The following is a 22,002-nucleotide window of genomic DNA, read 5'->3' as shown; positions in this document are numbered from 1 at the left end:
GGACATCATGTCGCGATTGGAAAACCCCTGATGTACCAAAACAGTGGAAACCCCCACAAATGACACAATTTTGGAAACTAGACCCCCTAAGGAACTTATCTAGATGTGTGGTGAGAACTTTGAAACCCCAAGGTCTTCACAGAAGTTTATAACATAAAGCTGTACAATTAAAAAATCATATTTTTTCCACAAAAATGATCTTTTCACCCTCAATTCTTATTTTTCCAAGGGTAACAGGACCCTAAAAGTTATTGTGCAATTTGTCCTGAGTACGCTGATACCACACATGTGGGGGTAAACCACTATTTGGGCGCATGGCAGAGCTCGGAAGGGAAGCAGCGCCATTTGACGTTTTTGGCTGGAATTGAGATCGGACACCATGTCGCGATTGGAAAACCCCTGATGTACCTAAACAGTGGAAACCCCCCACAAATGACACCATTTTGTAAACTAGACCCCCTAAGGAACTTATCTAGATGTGTGGTGAGCACTTTGAACCCCCCAGTGCTTCACAGAAGTTTATAACGCCCGGGCATGAAAATAAAAAAATTCGTATTTTTTCCACAAACATGATCTTTTAGTCACCATTTTTTTATGTTCCCAAGGGTACCAGGAGAAATTGACCCCAAAAGTTGTTGTCCAATTTGTCCTGAGTACGCTGATACCCCATATGTGGGAGAAAACTACTGTATGGACACACGTCGGGGCTCGGAAGGGAAGTAGTGACGTTTTGGAATGCAGACTTTGAGGGAATGTTCTGCGGGTGTCATGTTGCCTTTGGAGAGCCCCTAATGTACCTAAACAGTGGAAACCCCCCACAAATGACCCCATTTTGGAAACGAGACCCCCTAAGGAACTTATCTAGATGTGTGGTGAGCACTTTGAACCCCCAAGGGCTTCACAGAAGTTTATAATGCCCGGGCATGAAAATAAAAAAATTGTATTCTTTCCACAAACATGATCAATTAGTCCCCAATTTTTTTATTTTCCCAAGGGTAACAGGAGAAATTGGACCCCAAAAGTTGTTGTCCAATTGTCATGAGTACGCTGACACCCCATATGTGGGAGAAAACTACTGTATGGACACACGTCGGGGCTCGGAAGGGAAGCAGTGACATTTTGAAATGCAGACTTTGATGGAATGGTCTGCGGGTGTCATGTGCGTTTGGAGTCCCTGATGTACCTAAACTATTGAAACTCCCCACAAGTGACCCCACTTTCGACACTAGGCCCCCCACGAAACTTATCTAGATGTGTGGTGAGCACTTTGAACCCCCAAGTGCTTCACAGAAGTTTAAAGCGCTCGGGCGTGAAAATAAAAAAATCATTTTGATATTTTTGCCCCCAATTTTTTATTTTCCTAAGGGTAACAGGAGAAATTGGACCCCAAAAATTGTTTTGCAATTTGACCTGAGTAGGCTGATACCCTACTTGTGAGGGTAAAACACTATTTGGGCGCATGGCAGAGCTTGGAAGGGAAGGAGCACCATTTGACTTTTTCAACTCAGAATTGGCTGGAATTGAGATCAGACGCCATGTTGCATTTGGAGAGCCCCTGATGTGCCCAAACAGTGGAAACCCCCAATTCTAACTCCAACCCGAACCCCAACACACCCCTAACCCTAATATCAGCCCTAACCCTAACCCTAGCCCTAACCCTAGCCCTAACCCTAACCCTACCCCTAACCCTAACCCTAGCCCTAACCCTACCCTAACCCTAACCCTAGCCCTAACCCTAGCCCTAACCCTAACCCTAATGGAAAAATGGAAATAAATACATTTTTTTTATTTTATTATTTTTCCCTAACTAAGGGGGTGATAACGGGGGGTTTGATTTACTATTTATGGCGGTTTTTATGTTTGGCAGCTGTCACACGCTAAAAGACGCTTTTTATCATAAAAATGTCATGATCCAGGACGGGATTTCGCTTTGACCCGTCCTGGTTGTACTATGGGTTAATTGTGCTGCCTCTCTCTGGCAGCAGGAGGCTATTTAGTGCTCACTGGACCTGGGTCCGGTGTCAGTTATACTCCTGCCCTCGGCTGAGTTAAGTGACCTCTTGTATACGTGTGCCTTGTGCCTGATATCTTGCTTGCTTGTGTGGTTTTGATTTGGTTCTGTCCCTGTTACGAGTTCTGCCTGACCCTCTTGTACTGCGCTACCTCTCGTGTATGACTCTCTGCTTGTGACCCGACTCCTCTCTGCTCATCCACTTGGTACCACGTCGCCCTCTTGTGTATGACCTTTGGCTCTGTCTGACTACCCGTCTGTTTGTCCCTCCTGTACCTCGTTTGCCCGTACTGCTGTGACCTCTGTTTTGCCTGACTCTGAGTTGTTGTATGGTGTCCTGTCCTATCTGAATACAGGACACTAAGCCCCGCCCCCTTGCAGTCACATGACCATAGGTCCCGTGCAAGCTTACTCATTTTCAGTGTCCGCAGGTCCTATGCCTGTTTACTTTCCAGCGCTGACTGGACCCTGACACTATTAGCCTGAAGCACGCATGGTCACCTCTGCTGCCCTGCTCCCCAGGTAACTTTCAGCACTGCTTCTGTACTCAGGACACGCGCACTGGCTCTATGAGCAAGTGCAGTGCGGTGTCTCTGACAAAAAATAGTTTTTGCATCACCACATATTGAGAGCTCTAATTTTTCCGTATTTTGACCCACCGAGTCATGTGAGGTCTTATTTTTTGCGGGACGAGTTGACGTTTTTATTGGTACCATTTTCGGGCACGTGACATTTTTTGATCACTTTTTATTCCGATTTTTGGGACGCAGAATGAACAAAAACCAGTGTTTCATGAATTTCTTTTGGGGGGGTGCGTTTACACCGTTCTGGGTGCGGTAAAATTGATAAAGCGGTTTTATTCTTCGGGTCGGTATGGTTACAGCGATACCTTATTTAGGTCTTTTTTTATGTTTTGTCGGTTTTATGCAATGAAAACTATTTTATATAAAAAATAATTATTTTTGCATCGCTTTATTCTGCGAGCTATAACTTTTTTATTTTTTTGCGGATGATGCTGTGTGGTGGCTCGTTTTTTGCGGGACAAGATGACATTTTCAGCGGTACCATGGATATTTATATGCGTCTTTTTGATCGCGCGTTATTACACTTTTTGTTTGGCGGTATGATAATAAATCATTATTTTTTGCTTCGTTTTTTATTTTTATTTTTTAAGGGGTTCACTAAAGGGGTTAACTAATGGGACAGTTTTATAGGGCGGGTCGTTACGGACGTGGCGATACCTAATATGTGTACTTTTATTGTTTTTTTTTTTTTTATTTCTAAAAAATGGAGTTATTTGGGGGAATATTTTTTTTTTCTTCTAATTTATTTGGCGATTTTTTTAAATTTATTTTAACACTTTTTTTATTTTTTTTTTACTTTATTAAATAGTCCCAGGTGGGACATCACTGTCCTGTGACAGATCGCTGATCTGTCACATCACAGATCACTGTGACAGATCAGCAATCTGTCACAGGCACTGCAGAAGGCTTCCTCATGCCTGCGCTTTGCAGGCACTGAGGAAGCCAGCTTCATGCAGGCCCCCGAAGGCCCCGTCGCCATCTTGGATTCGGGGGCCTGCAGGAACGGAGCCCCCGGCAGCAGCGCTGCACATTGCGCTGCCATGGGGGGCTCAGGGAAGCACGGAGGGAGCCCCCTCCTTGCCGATGCTTCCCTTTAACCCCCCGGTACACCGCGATCATGTTTGATCGCGGTGTGCAAGGGGTTAACGTGTCGGGGGCGGTCCGTGACCGCCCCTGACACATAGTGCCGGGTGTCAGCTGTGATAATCAGCTGACACCCGGCCACGATCAGCGGCGCTCACCACGTGGGCGCCGCTGATCGCGGTAGACGTACTATCCCGTCCATGGGCATAGGGGCCCGGGTCCCATGGACAGGATAGTACGTCTCATGTCAGGAAGGGGTTAAGGTCCATTCACATGCACTAAGGAGTTGCAGCAGACAATCTGCAGCTAATTTATAGCAGAAAATTCTACACTAAAATTGACATCTAGTGATGCGGGTTTGATGCAACAACCTTGTCCTCTGGCTATGATTGACAATGGCTGGATACCTGCAAATCATGGTTGGTGGACAAGGTTACAACTCTGCTTATGAACATGGCAGACCACTATATCTCAAAGGCAGGACTTCTACTTTGAAGCTGAGCAGAGAATCAGACTGCAACTAAAAAAGTGAGGCATAGTTGGAATCAGTAGGCCTCACCCTACATTACACATATAATGGAAATGTTAAATGCTCACCAGAGTCATGCAGAAGGAACTGCTGCTGGATACCATCAATATTGATCCCCTGGAACTCCTAGGGAATAACAAGTTGATCAAGGGTTTGGGGCAACCTTGGAATATTGCCAAGTTGCCTTGATAATCGTATTGTTCTCTTCAGTGATGCTTTCTTTGGGAGAAATGCTACAACATTAGAATGGGCTCCTGAAATAACTTCTGTGAGAATCTGTGGTGGTGTCTCCTGTGTTGTCCTTGCCCTGGTGAGCGCCTCATTGACAAGTTGGATTGCTTCAGGTCTTGCTTCTTGTGCTGCGTGGTTGTGGGGATTGGTTACTTGCAAGTCAACTGTTTTTCACAGACCCAGATGGAATGGACATCGTCAGCTGTCCGTTTGGAAATTGCGTAAATGTGATTCTCGTAGACCAACTTCTTCTTCCCACGTTTGGATAGAACTGAATTCATACATGTAGAAAGTGAATTGCTGTGGAAGCTGACTGATGTTTTGCGCTAGTACACCTCTCTTTGTAGAGATTTTAGATACTGCTATATTCTGATGTAAAGATGGAATAAAAGCTAGTCTAATGTAACTTGCAGGACACCTGACATGAAAATTGTTACATCTGCAACAAAACTTGCAAAAAAGCAGCTCAGTGCTGGGTCAGGTAAAAGTTCACAAAATCTTTTGATTTTAGAGTGGTTTACTTTCCCCACCTAAATCAGACCTCATTCACACTGCATTTTTTGAATCCATTTATTTTTTTCATGTTATGTTTATGTAACACAAAAACGTTTCAGAGACGTTTTGGAAAATGTCTTGTTAAAATTGCGGCAAAATGCTCTGACACTATAATGCAATCAGTTGTGAGGTTTACAGATGGAAACAGTTGATTTAAAATGTCACAAAAGTGCAGCACTCCGTACAGTACTTTTGTGACGTGAATTGATGACAGACAGAAATTCATGAACCACAAGGACAAACTGGCAAAACATCCAAACACAAAATTCCGGGGGCAAAACAGGGTACACACATCCGAGGGCAAATTACCGGGGTGAACTGCTGGGGGCGAAACATCCAGGGGCGAACTTCCAGGTGCGAAAAATCCGGGGCGAAACATCCGGGGATGAACTGCTGGGGCGAAACATCCGGGGGTGAACTGCCGGGGGCGAAAAATCCAGGGGCGAACTGCTGGGGGCGAAACATCCGGTGGCGAACTGCTGGGGGCAAAACATCCGGGGGCGAAACATCTGGGGGCGAACTGCTGGGGGCGAAAAATTCGTGGGCAAAACACCCGTGGGCGTACTGCTGGGGGCAAAACATCCAGGGGCAAACTGCTGGGGGTGAAAAATCCGGGGGTGAACTGGCGGGGGCGAACTGCTGGGGGCGAAACATCCGGGGGCGAAACATCTGGGGGTGAACTGCTGGGGGCGAAAAATCCAGGGGCGAACTGCTGGGGGCGAAAAATCTGGGGGCGAACTGCTGGGGGTGAAAAATCCAGGGGCGAAACATCCGGGGGCAAACTGCTGAGGGCGAAAAATCCGGGGGCAAAACATCCGGGGATGAACAGCTGGGGCAAAACATCCGGGGGTGAACTGCCGGGGGCGAAAAATCTGGGGGCAAAAAATCCAGGGGCAAACTGCTGCGGGCGAAATATCCGGGGGAGAACAGCTGGGGGCGAAAAATCCGGGGGCGAAACATCCAGGGGCGAACTGCTGGTGGCGAAACATCCGGGGGTGCACTGCTGAGGGCGAAACATCCGGGGGCGAACTGATAGGGGCGAAAAATCCGGGGGCCAAACATCTGGGGGCAAACTGCTGGGGGCAAAACGTCCTGGGGCGAACTACTGAGGGCGAAAAAATCCGGGGGCTAACTGGCGGGGGCGAACTGCTGGGGGCAAAACATGCGGGGGCGAACTGCTGGGGGCGAAAAATCCGGGGGCAAACTGCTGGGGGCGAAACATCCGGGGGCGAACTGCTGGGGGCGAAACATCCGGGGGCGAAACATCCAGGGGCGAACTGCTGGGGGCGAAAAATCCGGGGGCGAAACATCCGTGGGCGAACCGCAGAGGGCGAAACATCCGGGGGCGAAACATCCAGGGGCGAATTGCTGGGGGTGAAAAATCCAGGGGAGAACTGGCAGGGGCTAACTGCTGGGGGCGAACTGCTGGGGGCGAAACATCCGGGGGCGAAACATCCTGGGGCGAACTGCTGGGGGCGAAAAATACGGGGACAAACTGCTGGGGGCGAAACATCCAGGGGCGAAGTGCTGGGGGCGAAACATCCGGGGGCGAACTGCTGGGGTCGAAACATCCGGGGGCGAACTGCTGGGGGCGAAACATCCGGGGGCGAACTACTGGGGGCGAACTGGCGGGGGCGAACTGCTGGGGGCGAAACATCCGGGAGCGAACTGCTGGGGGCGAAACATCCGTGGGTGAACTGCTGGGGGCGAAACATCCAGGGGTGAACTGCTGGGGGCAAAAAATCCGGATGCGAACTGGCGGGGGCGAACTGCTGGGGGCGAAATGCTGGGGGCGAAACATACGTGGCGAAATGTGCGGGGGCGAATCGTCCTGGGGTCAAAATGTGCGGGGGCGAAATGTACCTGGGGCGAACTGCTGGGGGCAAATTGCTGGGGGCGAAACTTCCTAAAACCGATGTAGATAAGCCCTTCATTCTGAAGGTGGATGCCTCCTCCGTCGGTGCTGGAGCAGTCCTTTTTCAGAAGGACTCGCAAGGCCGGAAGCACCCATGCTTTTTCTTCTCTAAGACCTTTACACCGACGGAGAGGAAGTATTCCATCGGGGACAGGGAGTTGCTAGCAATGAAGCTGGCCTTCTCAGAGTGGAGACATCTCCTGGAGGGGGCTCGCCACCCTTTCCAGGTGTTCACCGACCACAAAAATTTGGTTTATTTACAGACAGCCCAGCGGCTGAATTCTCGCCAGGCCAGATGGTCCTTGTTCTTCTCCCGATTCCATTTCACACTGCATTTTCTCTCCGGGGAGAAGAACGTCCGGGCCAATGCTTTTTCTCGCTCCGTGGTGTCATCGGAGGAGGAGCCCTGGCTGATAGTCCCATCGGAGAGCCTGAGGACCGTGGCCCCAGTTGCTCTCGAGTCTGACATTTGTCCCTGCCTATCTGCAACTGGAGGTTCTCTCTTGGGCTCATTCGTCCAGGGTGGGTGGCCGATTCGGGATCAAACGGACCTCTGAACTCCTGGCGAGGACGTACTGGTGGCCACATATGGCCCATGAAGTTAGGGACTATATTCGGGCGTGCGTCTCTTGCGCCCAGAATCCGCCTTCTCCGCAGTGGTCCGCTGGGTTACTCTATCCTCTGCCGGTTGCGGACAGGCCCTGGGAGATGGTTGGTATGGACTTTGTGGTGGGTCTGCCCAAGTCCAGTGGCAGCACCGTCATTTGGGTGGTCACCGATCATTTCTCCAAGATGGTGCATCCGGTACCACTCTCTCGACTACCTTCGGAACGGGGCCTAGCAGCGTTGTTTATTAAACATGTTTTCCGCCTGCACAGCATACATAGTAACATAGTTATTAAGGTTGAAGGGAGACTTTAAGTCCATCTAGTTCAACCCATATCCTATCCTAACCTGCCCTAACATGTTGATCCAGAGGAAGGCAAAAAAACCTATGTGGCAAACAGTAAGCTTCACGTTGGGGAAAAAAAATCCTTCCCGACTCCACATACGGCAATCAGACTAGCTCCCTGGATCAACGCAATATTAAGGAAACTAGTGTATATACCCTGCAATATTATACTTTTCAAGAAAGGCATCCAGTCCCTTCTTAAATTTTAGTAGGGAATCACTCATTACAACATCATATGGCAAAGAGTTCCATAGTCTCACTGCTCTTACAGTAAAGAATCCGCGTCTGTGAGTATGCTTAAACCTTCTTTCCTCCAGACATAGAGGATGCCCCCTTGTCCCCGTCACAGGTCTAAGAGTAAAAAGATCATTAGAAAGGTCTTTGTACTGTCCCCGCATATATTTATACATTGTAATAAGATCACCCCTAAGCCTTCGATTCTCCAAACTAAATAACCCCAAGTGTAATAACCTGTCTTGGTATTGCAGACCCCCTAATTCCCTAATAACCTTGGTCGCTCTTCTCTGCACCCGCTCCAGTTCAGCTATGTCTTTCTTATACACCGGAGACCAGAACTGTACACTGTATTCTAAGTGTGGTCGCACCAGTGACTTATATAGAGGTAAAATTATGTTCTCCTCATGAGCATCTATGCCTCTTTTAATGCATCCCATTATTTTATTTGCCTTTGCAGCAGCTACCTGACACTGGCCACTAAATGTGAGTTTGTCGTCCACCCATACACCCAGGTCTTTTTCAGTGACAGTTTTGCCCAGTGTTTTACAATTAAGCACATAATTATACATCTTGTTCGTTCTACCCAAGTGCATGACCTTACATTTATCCCCATTAAAGCTCATTTGCCATTTATCAGCCCAAGCTTCTAGTTTACATAAATCCTCCTGTAATATAAAATTGTCTTCCTCTGTATTGATTACCCTGCAGAGCTTAGTGTCATCTGCAAATATTGAAATTCTACTCTCTATGCCACTACAATGTCATTAATAAATATGTTAAAAAGAAGTGGGCCCAAAACTGACCCCTGTGGTACCCCACTGCTAACCGTGACCCAGTCCAAGTGTGCTCCATTAATAACCACCCTTTGTTTCCTATCCCTGAGCCAGCTCTTAAGCCACCTACACATATTTTCCCCTATCCCCATTGTTCTCATTTTATGTATCAACCTTTTGTGTGGCACCGTATCAAAAGCTTTTGAAAAGTCCATGTACACCACGTCCACTGCATTCCCTTGGTCCAGTCCAGAACTTAGCTCTTCATAAAAGCTTATCAGATTAGTCTGACAGGAACGGTCCCTTGAAAACCCATGTTGATATTGGGTCATGAGGTTATTCTTCTCCAGATACTCCAGTATATTATCTCTTAGAAAACCCTCCAGGATTTTACCCACAGTTGAGGTTAAACTTACTGGCCTATAATTTCCAAGTTCAGTTTTTGTCCCCTTTTTGAATATTGGCACCACATTTGCTATACGCCAGTCCTGTGGTACAGACCCTGTTATTATGGAATCTTTAAAGATTAAAAATAATGGTCTATCTATGACTGTGCTTAATTCCTGCAGTACTCGGGGGTGTATCCCATCCGGGCCGGGGGATTTGTCAATTTTAGTGATTTTTAGACGCCGCCGTACTTCCTGCTGGGTTAAGCAGGTGACATTTAATGGAGAATTTTTATCCCCGATAATGTTATCAGTCATGGCATTTTCTTGTGTAAATACTGTTGAAAAAAAGTCATTTAGCATATTGGCTTTTTCCTCATCCTCATCCACCATTTCACCCAGACTATTTTTAAGGCGACCAACACTATCATTGTTTAGTTTCTTACTATTTATGTAGTTAAAGAATATTTTGGGATTATTTTTACTTTCTCTGGCAATGAGTCTCTCTGTCTCAATCTTTGCTGTCTTGATTTGCTTTTTACAGAATTTATTTAATCTTCTGTATTTAGTTAATGCCTTATCACTACCTACTTGCTTTAATTCTCTAAATGCTTTATTTTTATCTCTTATTGCACCCCTTACAGCTCTATTTAGCCATAGTGGTTTCCTCCTATTTCTCGCATGTTTATTCCCATATGGTATTTATTGTGCACAGGTCCTATTCAGGATGCTAATAAACGTCTCCCATTTTCTTTGTGTATTTTTATGTCGCAGGATATCATCCCAGTTAATTGCACCAAGATCATCTCTAATCCGTTGGAAATTTGCTTTCCTGAAGTTTAGTGTCCTTGTAACCCCTCTACTACACATCTTATTAAAGGATACATGAAAACTTATTAATTTGTGATCACTATTACCCAAGTGACCCCCAACCCTTATATTTGATATGCGGTCTGGCCTGTTGGTTAATATTAGGTCTAGCAGTGCCCCCCCTCTTGTTATGTCCTGAACCAGTTGTGAAAGGTAATTGTCTATCATAGTTGTCAAAAACCTATTACCTTTGCAGGAACTGCAGTTTTCGGTTCCCCAATGTATTTCAGGGTAGTAGTAAGGGGGCTGTATTACTGGTCAAAAAGAAATCTGACAGGTACCACGCCCCTATCAAAGTGTATCAAACACACCCCTTTTATACAATTTGATATCAAATTTTTATAAAAGGGATGTGTTTGATACACTTTTATACAATTTGATATCAAATTGTATATAAAAAGGTATTATAGGACAAAATATTTATATGTCCAATTATTTTCTCTTTTATAGGACTTTTAATAAAGTAGAATAAAAGTAGAATAAAAGGATCGTGATTGAATCACTTTTATATCAATCGCTATTGTTTGATATAAAAGGATGTGCTTGATACGCTTTTATATGACCAATAAAGGGGCACTTTTATAGCCATTGGGTATTTTATTTATTTGACCATTATTTTAATAAAGGAAACATTTGATTCGAATTGTAAATAAAAATGAGAGACGCTATTTTTATAAAAAAGGTAATAGTGTTTATTGAACAACAATCAAATACATTTTTTATAAAGCATTACATTTGGCATTTATACTGTTATTTTAGAAGCACATTCAATTATATTTTATTTATCACACAGCTCTGCACTTAATCAAATCAATATATACATATACACTCACTGGCCACTTTATTAGGTACACCATGCTAGTAAGGGGTTGGACCCCCTTTTGCCTTCAGAACTGCCTCAATTCTTCGTGGCAGAGATTCAACAAGGTGCTGGAAGCATTCCTCAGAGATTTTGGACCATATTGACATGATGGCATCACACAGTTGGCGCAGATTTGTCGGCTGCACATCCCTGATGCGAATCTCCCGTTCCACCACATCCCAAAGATGCTCTATTGGATTGAGATCTGGTGACTGAGGAGGCCATTTGAGTACAGTGAACTCATTGTCATGTTCAAGAAACCAATCTGAGATGATTCGAGCTTTATGACATGGCGCATTATCCTGCTGAAAGTAGCCATCAGATGTTGGGTACATTGTGGTCATAAAGGGATGGACATGGTCAGCAACAATACTCAGGTAGGCTGTGGCGTTGCAACGATGCTCAATTGGTACCAAGGGGCCCAAAGAGTGCCAAGAAAAAATTCCCCACACCATGACACCACCACCACCAGCCTGAACCGTTGATACAAGGCAGGATGGATCCATGCTTTCATGTTGTTTACGCCAAATTCTGACCCTACCATCCGAATGTCGCAGCAGAAATCGAGACTCATCAGACCAGGCAACGTTTTTCCAATCTTCTACTGTCCAATTTCGATGAGCTTGTGCAAATTGTAGCCTCAGTTTCCTGTTCTTAGCTGAGAGGAGTGGTACCCAGTGTGGTCTTCTGCTGCTGTAGCCCATCTGCCTCAAAGTTCGACGCACTGTGCGTTCAGAGATGCTCTTCTGCCTACCTTGGTTGTAACGGGTGGCAATTTGAGTCACTGTTGCCTTTCTATCAGCTCGAACCAGTCTGCCCATTCTCCTCTGACCTCTGGCATCAACAAGGCATTTCCGGCCACAGAACTGCCGCTCACTGGATTTTTTTTCTTTTTCGGACCATTCTCTGTAAACCCTAGAGATGGTTGTGCGTGAAAATCCCAGTAGATCAGCAGTTTCTGAAATACTCAGACCAGCCCTTCTGGCACAAACAATCATGCCACGTTCAAAGGCACTCAAATCACCTTTCTTCCCCATACTGATGCTCGGTTTGAACTGCAGGAGATTGTCTTGACCATGTCTACATGCCTAAATGCACTGAGTTGCCGCCATGTGATTGGCTGATTAGAAATTAAGTCTTAACACACAGTTGGACAGGTGTACCTAATAAAGTGGCCAGTGAGTGTATATTTATATATATATTTATATATATATATAAATATATAATACAGGGCAATATAAGCTCTGTGTGTATTTTCTGTGCTGCTTGCATTTCAGTGATGCAGAAGGGGGGCTAGGGCAGATGTTACAACATCCTGGGAGCTTTCCCATAGGACTTCAGGTATGCAGAAAATCGAATACAGACAGGATGTACCATTGCAATACAATAGGGACTAGGTATTTTAATTGAACAGACCATAAAGGTCAAAGATGAAAAGAGATACAGATGTAAAGATGACAATATGATAAGTTGATAAGGTATGGACTTATAATAGGGTTACGATATTTTAATTGAACAGTCCAGAAAGGTCAAAGTTGAAATGACATTCAGATGTAAACATGACAAGATGATAAGTTGTTATTAGAGTTGAGCGACTTTTGGTTTTTTAGGGTCGCGTTTCGTTTCGTGATACCCGACTTTTCCAAAAGTCGGGTCGAGCAAGATCGTCCGATTATAGGGAAAAGTCGGGGTCGTCCCGAAACACGAAACCCAATGTAAGTCAATGGGGAATAAAAGTCGGCAGTGAGAGGAGGACAGGAAACACACCTACAGTGCCCATTTGAATGCCAAAAGCATCAATTCTTCTTACTTAAGCTTGTCAACCTTAATTAACTTCATAATATAAGTTACGCACTGAAAAATGGGGGTTATTTGGCTAAAGTTGTGGGGGGGGAGGGCTGGCTGCAGGTTTTCATGTGCCCTGGGCGAAAGAGCACCCCTTTAACACATACCACAACTCATCATGCTCCGATACGGCAGAGAAATAGCGGTATAGTACAATGAAAAATACCTCACTTTTTACATCTCATGACGAGGCCCATCTATTTCTCCATACAGAATCATTGGTCCCATATAATGTTTGAAACAGTATATGATGAGCTCCACATAATGCTACAGTATATGTTGGTCCCCATGGATGAAGCTCCACTGTCTTATGGGCCCAAATAATGCTCCAAACATAATGGGCCCCATTTCTAATGCTCTAGTGTATAATGGGCCCTGTAAATGCTGCTCCAGTGTCTGATGTCCACCTTTGGAATGTTCCAGTGTATGGTGGGCCCCATCTATCATTCTCCAGAGTATAGTGCTCCCCAAAAATTGCTGTCCCAACATTGAAAACAATCAAATAAGTCTCCTCGCTAGGGAATCCCTGTACTTGTCTGGACAGGTGCTGTAGCTTGCTTAACAGCTCGCCAGCCGTTCTCACGCCCAGTATGGATTGCACGTGATTGCACAAAGGTTAGAAAGGGTACCGTATCCCTGGATAACATGTATGGATAGCGTACACATTCAAAATATATGTCTCAGGAGGCAGGCTCAGACGGTGTCAGGCCCAGTATGGATTGCACGTGATTGCACAAAGGTTAGAAAGGGTACCGTATCCCTGGATAACATGTATGGATAGCGTACACATTCAAAATATATGTCTCAGGAGGCAGGCTCAGACGGTGTCAGGCACAGTATGGATTGCACGTGATTGCACAAAGGTTAGAAAGGGTACCGTATCCCCGGATAACATGTATGGATAGCGTACACATTCAAAATATATGTCTCAGGAGGCAGGCTCAGACGGTGTTAGGCCCAGTATGGATTGCACGTGATTGCACAAAGGTTAGAAAGGGTACCGTATCCCCGGATAACATGTATGGATAGCGTACACATTCAAAATATATGTCTCAGGAGGCAGGCTCAGACGGTGTTAGGCCCAGTATGGATTGCACGTGATTGCACAAAGGTTAGAAAGGGTACCGTATCCCTGGATAACATGTATGGATAGCGTACACATTCAAAATATATGTCTCAGGAGGCAGGCTCAGACGGTGTTAGGCCCAGTATGGATTGCACGTGATTGCACAAAGGTTAGAAAGGGTACCGTATCCCTGGATAACATGTATGGATAGCGTACACATTCAAAATATATGTCTCAGGAGGCAGGCTCAGACGGTGTCAGGCACAGTATGGATTGCACGTGATTGCACAAAGGTTAGAAAGGGTACCGCATCCCCGGATAACATGTATGGATAGCGTACACATTCAAAATATATGTCTCAGGAGGCAGGCTCAGACGGTGTCAGGCACAGTATGGATTTGACGGCCCAGATTACACAGCGGAGGAGCAGGGAGAGGTAAAGATTGCAAATGCTGGGGCCCTGCCCAAGCAAGGGGGGCCCACTCGTGGGCGTCGGTACTGGCACTGGGCCCCTCATAGTACAGCGGTGTGTCTGACGGCGGGTGTGCACCACCACCGTCAGAGACACTTGATTGCACTATGAGGGACCCTGTGCCAGTGCCCGCGCCCAAGAGTCGGCCTACCCACCTGTCCAGGGCAACGGCACTCGCACGGTGTCGTGCGGTAGGTGGTGACCCCGGCCATGGGGGGGGAGGCAGCACAGTTAGGGAGTTTTAGAAAGTGGCATATGTTGATGTTGGACATTCAGCTGATGCAAAAGGCGAAATAGGTGAAGTACCAGGAAGAGGTGGACCAAAGCAAGCCATTTTTCTGTCACCCTATGTGTCATCAGGGGAAGGTGGGACAAAATCCTTGGAAACCCATGCGTGGTTCATTTTAATGAAGGTTAGATCATCCACATTTTGGGTTGACAGACGGGTCCTTTTTTCTGTCAGGATTGATCCAGCTGCACTGAAGACTCTTTCCGATAGCACACTTGCAGCTGGGCAAGCGAGCTCCTGTAAGGCATATTGGGCCAATTCAGGCCAGGTGTCCAGTTTAGCGGCCCAATAGTCAAAGGGGAATGACCTGTGTGGGAGAACATCGATATGGGAGGAAAAGTAGTTTGTAACCATAGTTGACAACTGCTGTCTCCTGTCACTTTCCATCGATGCAGTATTACCAGTTGTGTGAGCGGTATTTGAAAAATCAGTCCACAACATTGTCATGAAACCCCTGTCTCCAACGCCACTTCTGCTGTGTGCACCACGAACACCTCTGCCAAGCTGCCCCGGCCCGTACGGCTCGTGTGAGAACCATCACCGCTGCTGTGTGCTGGGAATGCCTCAAGCAACCGATTTACCAGAGTTGCTTGTTTATTAGCCAATATTAGGTCAAGGTTCTCCTGTGGCATGATGTTTTGTAATTTGCCTTTATAGCGTGGATCCAGGATGCTGGCCAACCAGTAGTCGTCATCGTTCATCATTTTGGCAATGCGGGGGTCCCTTTTTAGGATCCGCAAGGCATAATCTGACATGTGGGCCAATGTTCCCGGTGTCAATGATGCACTGCGAGTGCTGGGTGGAGGAGAACTTTCTGGCAAATCCACATCCCTCCAGTCACGCACAAACCCTGTACCAGACCTTGCCACACCAACATTTTCACTTGCCCCACGAGATGCATCGTCCTCCCCTAAGTAATCATCCCCATCATCCTCCTCCTCCTCCTCTTCTTCCTCCACCTCGTCCAGGAGAGGTCCCTGAGCAGACAATGGCTGAATGTCATCAAGGATTCCCTCCTCCTCTTCCTCCTCATCAACATTGGCTGCAGACGCCTGCTCCTTAAGGTGCGTCAAAGTTTGCATGAGCAGACGCATAAGTGGGATGCTCATGCTTAGGATGGCGTCATCTGCGCTTACCAGCCGTGTGCATTCCTCAAAACACTGAAGGACTTTACAAAGGTCTTTCAGCTTCGACCACTGCACGCCTGTCAACTCCATGTCTGCTCTCAAAGTGCCTGGCCGTGTATCCTCCCACAAATGCATTATGGCCTGCCTCTGCTCGCACAGCCGCTCCACCATGTGCAGGGTGGAGTTCCACCTTGTTGCAATGTCGATAATGAGGCGGTGGTTGGGAAGGTGGAGCAATCGCTGCAGCTTCTGCATACGAACGGAGTGTACAGGCGACCGGCGGATGTGCGCGCACAGTCTTCGCACCTTCTGGAGCAGGGCTGTTAACTCCGGATAATTTTTGAGGAAGCACTGCACCACCAGGTTCAAGGTGTGAGCCAAGCAAGGTATGTGGCTGAGTTTTGAAAGGGCTATGGCTGCCACAAAATTACGCCCGTTATTACTAACTACCTTGCCTGCCTCAAGATGTACACTGCCCAGCCATGACTCAGTTTGTCGCTTCAAGTACTCGGCCAGCACCTCGGCGGTGTGTCTGTCGCCCAAACACATCATCTGCAACACAGCCTGCTGACGCTTTCCACTAGCTGCTCGATAGGGGGACACATCGTGTGCAACAGTGGCAGCTGCAGATGGAGTGCTCGTACGACTGCGCTCTGTGGACGAGCTTTCGCTTCTGGAGGAGGAGGAGGGTCGAACGCCTACAGCCAACTGTTTCCTATACCGTGGGATAGGCAGCACTGTCCCACCACCGCTGTCCCCTGTGGACCCTGCATCCACCACATTAACCCAGTGCGCAGTGATGGACACGTAACGGCCCTGGCCATGCCGACTGGACCATGCATCAGTTGTGAGGTGCACCTTTCCGCTCACTGACTGCTTGAGTGCATGGACAATGCGGTCTTTCACATGATGGTGGAGGGCTGGGATGGCTTTGCGAGAGAAGAAGTGGCGACTGGGTAGGTCATAGCGTGGTACTGCATAGGCCATGAGTTCGCGGAAAGCTGTGCTTTCCACCAACCGAAAGGGCATCATCTCAAACGAGATTAGTTTGGCAATGTGGGCGTTCAAACCCAGTGTACGCGGATGAGAGACTGAGTACTTTCTTGACCTACTCATAGTGTCTGGGAGGGTGAGCTGGACTTGAGACCTGCATATGGTGGAAGTAGCGGTGGACAGGGCGGACTGAGAGAGGGTTGATGATGGTGATGGAGTTGGTGTTCTTTCTGATGGCCTAGAATCAGTCTTTCGTTGATATAACAGTGGGATTCCCTGACTGCTGTGGCCTTGCAACGACACCTCAACATTTGCTGCTGTGCTAACCGGTGGGCTTACAGTGGGGGAAACAATGTAGCATTGCTGACTACCTTCGTTGTGATCAGTTGCACATGTGGCACTTGAGGTTTGGTGTTGTGTCCACGCTTGCAAGTGCATGCTGGTTAAATGTCTAAGCATGCAACTGGTATTCAAATTTTTCAGATTTTTCCCTCGGCTAAAGGTCTTTGCGCACTTCTTACAGATAACCTTGGCCTGATCATGAGGATTTTGTTCAAAAAAGTGCCACACTGCACTCTTCCTACTTTGGCAGACATTTTGCGGCCTAGCACGCTGTGATCTTTTGACCCTCTGGACAAGCTGTCCAGCAACTCTTTTGATGTTTGGAACCTGTCTTTGGAGTGCTCCGGGCCTGCCAGATAACAGCTGTTGCGATGTCGATGTCTGCTGTGGATGCTCCTCATCTGAGCTATTGGAAGCAGCACCCTCTTCCCCCAATGGATGCCAATCTGGGTCAACAACTGGGTCATCCATCACCTCCTCTTCTATGTCATGTGCACCTTTCTCTGTGTCACCGTGTATGGTGGTATAGTGTGCGGGAAGGGGCACCTGAGTCTCATCAGGGTAAAAATCTGGCTCTGTACACTGCGAGGACAATGTAGTGCTCTGAGTGAATGTACCAGCAGAATCATCCATCAGCGGCTGTGCATCAGTGCACTCCATGTCAGATTCATCTTGGCCTGGGTAATTCACCATTTCACTTGATAATCCAGGCATGGTATGTGAAAACAGCTCCATGGAGTAATCAGTAGTATGGCCTGCGTCATCCTTCAATCTTGGTTGGGGTGAAGGACACAAGGAAAGGTATGGTTCATGAACATGAGCCTCCAATGACGACTCAGTGCTTTTACTTTTTACAACTGAAGAAGAGGAGGCGATAGAGCTGGAGGCTGAGTCAGCAATGTAAGACAAAACTTTTTCCTGATGCTCTGCCTTTAAAAGCGGTTTGCCAACTCCTAGAAAACTAAGCGTTCGAGGCCTTATGTAGACAGACGATAACGCAGGGTCAGCACCTCCTGCATTCGGTCCTATTTTGCTCTTGCCACTACCATCAGATCCACCACCAACACCATCATTACCAGCTGCCAACCCCCGCCCAATTCCACAGCCTCTTCCACCAGCCTTCCTCATTTTTGGTAGAAATGTAGACAAAATCCAACAAACTATATAGTAATGTAAAACAAGGTACAAGGTGTCTATAGGACAGGGGAGATTTAGAATTTCTGCACACACTTGTGGACAGTGGACACTTTTGGATTGTGTGAAGCCCACTGATATCTGAGCGCTATGTGACACGCTCGATGGCACAGCTGCCTGTGACCAAAGTGACGAGAGGATAATGGAGATTTTGAATCTCTGCGCACACTTTTGGACACTGGACACTTGTGGATTGTGTGAGGCCCACTGATATCTGAGCGCTATGTGACAGGCTCGATGGCACAGCTGCCTGTGACCAAAGTGACGAGAGGATAATGGAGATTTTGAATCTCTGCGCACACTTTTGGACACTGGACACTTGTGGATTGTGTGAGGCCCACTGATATCTGAGCGCTATGTGACAGGCTCGATGGCACAGCTGCCTGTGACCAAAGTGACGAGAGGATAATGGAGATTTTGAATCTCTGCGCACACTTTTGGACACTGGACACTTGTGGATTGTGTGAGGCCCACTGATATCTGAGCGCTATGTGACACGCTCGATGGCACAGCTGCCTGTGACCAAAGTGACGAGAGGATAATGGAGATTTTGAATCTCTGCGCACACTTTTGGACACTGGACACTTGTGGATTGTGTGAGGCCCACTGATATCTGAGCGCTATGTGACAGGATCGATGGCACAGCTGCCTGTGACCAAAGTGACGAGAGGATAATGGAGATTTTGAATCTCTGCGCATACTTTTGGACACTGGACACTTGTGGATTGTGTGAGGCCCACTGATATCTGAGCGCTATGTGACAGGCTCGATGGCACAGCTGCCTGTGACCAAAGTGACGAGAGGATAATGGAGATTTTGAATCTCTGCGCACACTTTTGGACACTGGACACTTGTGGATTGTGTGAGGCCCACTGATATCTGAGCGCTATGTGACAGGCTCGATGGCACAGCTGCCTGTGACCAAAGTGACGAGAGGATAATGGAGATTTTGAATCTCTGCGCACACTTTTGGACACTGGACACTTGTGGATTGTGTGAGGCCCACTGATATCTGAGCGCTATGTGACATGCTCGATGGCACAGCTGCCTGTGACCAAAGTGACGAGAGGATAATGGAGATTTTGAATCTCTGCGCACACTTTTGGACACTGGACACTTGTGGATTGTGTGAGGCCCACTGATATCTGAGCGCTATGTGACACGCTCGATGGCACAGCTGCCTGTGACCAAAGTGACGAGAGGATAATGGAGATTTTGAATCTCTGCGCACACTTTTGGACACTGGACACTTGTGGATTGTGTGAGGCCCACTGATATCTGAGCGCTATGTGACACGCTCGATGGCACAGCTGTGACAAAAGTGACTAGAGGATAAGGGAGATTGGATTGCTTTTAAAAAAGCAGTTTGCGGAGCAGTGGGTAAACAGCAATGCCAGCGTGTCAGGAAGCCTTAAAAGGCAGCCCAACAACCAACACCACTGATACACCACTATATAGCCTCCCCTTGCACTGCACACACAGTGACTTGTGTGTTGTGCAGGCCAAATCGCTAGCAGCAGAAGCAGTTTTTTTGTCTTCTTCCCTGCCTAACGCTCTCCCTACAGAATCAGCAGCAACCTCTCCCTATACTAAGATCGGCAGAAGTAAGATGGCGGTCGGCGTGCACGCCCTTTTATACCCCCTGTGACGCCCACCAAAGCAAGCCAATCACTTGCATGCCCTTCTGAAAGATGGTGGTGACCCGTGCCTAGGTCATCACGTTGCCCACAGTGTCCGTGGATCCTGATTGGCTGAAAAAGAGCGCAAAACAAACTTTTGAAATGCGACTTTGGCGCGTAAGTCGCCGAACTCGTGGCCGACCTCATCCTAGGGTCGGGTTTCGTTTCATGAAACCCGACTTTGCCAAAAGTCGGCGACTTTTGAATTTTTTCAACCCGTTTCGCTCAACTCTAGTTGTTATGGTGTGGGCTTACAATAGGGTCACGATATTTTAATTGAACAGACCAGAAAGGCCACTATTTACACAACTATCTCAACAAAAGCAACTGATAAACAGATGTCACTGCATCCTAGACACTTTCCCGTGGTTAACTTCATTTTAATAATAAAGGAATCCTACATATTACACAGTGATAAGCAACGCTGCTTAAATATAAAAGAATGTTTGCAGGCATAGCAGTTTGATTCAAGTAAATCTTTCTTTACAGATTTATAAACTAAATTATCATTATGATTTAAGTCATCAGTAAAATGTTGCAAAATTTCACGGATTGAAAGACCCCTTGCAAGTTCTTTTAGGATATACACGCAATAATGGCCGCACACAGTGCTATAATTATTTTGAATTTGCCTGTCTTGATAGCAGAATAATTCGCTATTTCTCTTTAGGAAGATTATAAATTCATCCGGAAAAAGTATGCTGTCTGGCGAGAGTCTATAACTGTCAAAGAATATCGCATTCTTTTCATTGCAAAGTAAAATTAATATCCAATGTTTGCCGCTCTGATTGGACCGGTCTGTATTTACGATGTACGCCACAGGCCTCTGAGTTACTCTATTTGACGGTAGCAAGTCACACGGATACACCCCATAAAATATGGCCTCTGTATAGTGATCGGCTTTCAATAACGTAGTGAGCTGCAGGGAATCCATCATCAGTAGAAATCATACAATACTTCACGGCTGTTATTAATTTCTAGAATAGATGAATTCACGCCGTATACCACCATATTTATCGTATGAGGGGTGGCTAGCGCAAATCGGACTTCAGAACGCAGGTTCCCAGTTTTTATGAGAGAGAAGTGACCTCCAGGTTCTTGGTCGGCTGATAAATCAAATGCAAAAAATGTATAGCCGTCCATAAATTCTTCTCGGTCAATTGCCAGTGCACAATCGGCCTTCTGCTTTCCAGAAATATGGGCAAGAGCCATATACTCTCTTACAGCTAATTCAATATTGAAATTAGGTTGGAATGACTGGGAGGGTATCTGCTGACCATCCAAATATAAAGCCGCATGGTTTACATTATAATGATGAAAGTACAGTGGATTTTTATTATACGTCCCGCTAAAGGCCTCATTATCTACAAAGCCCAATCTAATTACTCGCGGAATGGCTCCTAAAAATAGATTTTCTATATTAGAAATTCGGGTGCCCCCAGGTATGCTGTACACTTTCATACAGGCCCTATCAATAGCATATTTTGCTGTAGCAGATAGTAAGGCCTGAGAGTGACCAATCCTCACAGCGGGAGCCACCTGGACTCTTTTTACATAGAGACACGTGTTTAGTATCTGTACTTTGAGTGGATCTGGGTCAGCAGAAACTAAACAGAACGCATCTTTATTTCGTGTCAGCTTGATTTTAAGGTCAAGTCCATTCAATATAAGCCTCGGCTGATTAAAAATGTCGCTAAAAATTGGACCGAGCAAATCGACGGGCTTCGAGTGAGCTACTGCATGAGCCCGCTTGTTGAAGCCCACATTGGCGCCATCCAGGATTCGTACATCATGATGTCCAGCGGTATCTTTATAGAATAATCCTGATGTGAATTGCGAGGCTAAAGTCTGTGCGCTGTAATTTAGCAGAGTTTCAATGTAGGCCCTATAGCTATATAGATTGTCTGATTGTGAGATGAGGCGATCACCCAGGGTGACATCAACTTGATTAAAAAGAGTCGCTAATGGATAGTTAATGAGAGCTACACGGGCTCCATCCGCGATGGC

Source organism: Dendrobates tinctorius, unplaced genomic scaffold (assembly GCF_039654945.1).
Source record: "Dendrobates tinctorius isolate UK_male_01 unplaced genomic scaffold, ASM3965494v1 ptg000012l, whole genome shotgun sequence".
NCBI classification, from domain to species: domain Eukaryota; kingdom Metazoa; phylum Chordata; class Amphibia; order Anura; family Dendrobatidae; genus Dendrobates; species Dendrobates tinctorius.
The sequence above is the reverse complement of the archived record's forward strand: the minus strand, read 5'-3'. Positions refer to the sequence as shown.